This window comes from Colobus angolensis, unplaced genomic scaffold, assembly GCF_000951035.1.
Source record: "Colobus angolensis palliatus isolate OR3802 unplaced genomic scaffold, Cang.pa_1.0 Scaffold31, whole genome shotgun sequence".
Lineage (NCBI taxonomy): Eukaryota > Metazoa > Chordata > Mammalia > Primates > Cercopithecidae > Colobus > Colobus angolensis.
In genome coordinates, this window is record NW_012116377.1 from 2829454 (window position 1) to 2830970 (window position 1517).

Genomic DNA, 1517 nt, shown 5'->3' on the forward strand with positions numbered 1-1517 from the left:
TTTCTTCTATATAAATCCTTTCCTCGCTTTCTGAGATGAAATCAATCTATATTGGTTCCACTCGTTACAAGTAAATAACATGCCAATAATTAACTCAGTGTCTTTATTTTTTAACTGAAGGCTTCCTCACTCCCTAGCTGGGAAATGACCTCTGGCATGCCATTTAAGCAACTGAACCTCACTTTTTTTCCTTTTTTAAAAAATTATTATTAACACCTTTTAATGTTTCACATTTTCTTTCAGAAGATTTGTAACAAAAATACGCGGAATTTAGTATGTGTTTCAATAAAATGGGTAAATACAGAATCTGAACAAGACAAGTCTATAAGGTATAATCCTTCTTGTGGGGACAGAACACCCCACTCCACTAAGAAAAGAGAATCACAACATTATTAGGCCCGATTATCTCACATTGCTTACTGTTCTAACTTCAGAGACTGGCGGACTCAGATAAATAAACAAATGAAAATAAATAAATAAGACTGAACACAGTCGACTGCCTCAATTCCCCTCTCCTTTTCCCTTTTCCCTTTTATCCCATTTTCTTCATTCAGCCAGATGAGATGAGGATGTGATGAGCCTCATTTTTCTTCTAATACGGGGGATAATAGTTCCGCTTCTAGGATTCTTGCAAGGATTACATAATATAATCTACGCAAAGAGTCATACACGTGCCCCACATGTACTAAATGCTGCTGTTACAATCACTATGATCACTTTCGCCTTGCTGCTGTAACAAATTGCCACAAGTTTGGTGGCTTAAAACAACTCTCGTAGAGTTCTGGAAGTCAGAAGTTTGAGATGAGTGTTCAAGACTAAAATCACTGTGTCAGCAATGCTGCATTCCTTCTGCAGACTCTGGAGGACGGCCCATTTATCTGCTTTTTCTAGGGGCCTCCTGCATACCTAGGCATGTGGTCCCACTCTCCCTCTTCAAAGCATCTCTGATCTCTTTCTGACTCTGGCCATCCTGTCTACCCCTTATAAGGATGGTTTGATGATAGGGGACCCACCTGCACAATCCAGGCTAGCTCCCCATCTCAATAGCTTTAATTTCATCATCTCTGCCAATTCCCTTTTGCTATATAAAGGTCACCACATATCCAGATTCTGGGTATTCGAAGGTAGACATCTACCAGTGGGGGTAAGGGTGATTAGTCTGTCTACCATAATCATTAACATGTTTATCAAGACTAGCTCATTTAACTCATCTAATCTTCACTAAGACCCATGAGGTAAATGAAATTATATCCTCCTCTGGAAACTAAGGCACAGGGAAGTTAAGTAACTTGCCCAAGGTCACACAGGCAGTAAGCAGTGAAGCAGCGATTCCAACCCAGAAAGCCAGCTTTAGAGTTCACTTTTTTTTTTTTTGAGACCGAGTCTTGCTCTGTCGCCCAGGCTGGAGTGCAATGGCATCATCTCGACTCACTGCAACCTCCTCCTCACGGGTTCAAGCGATTCTTCTGCCTCAGCCTCCTGAGTAGCTGGGAATACAGGTGCGCACCACCACGCCC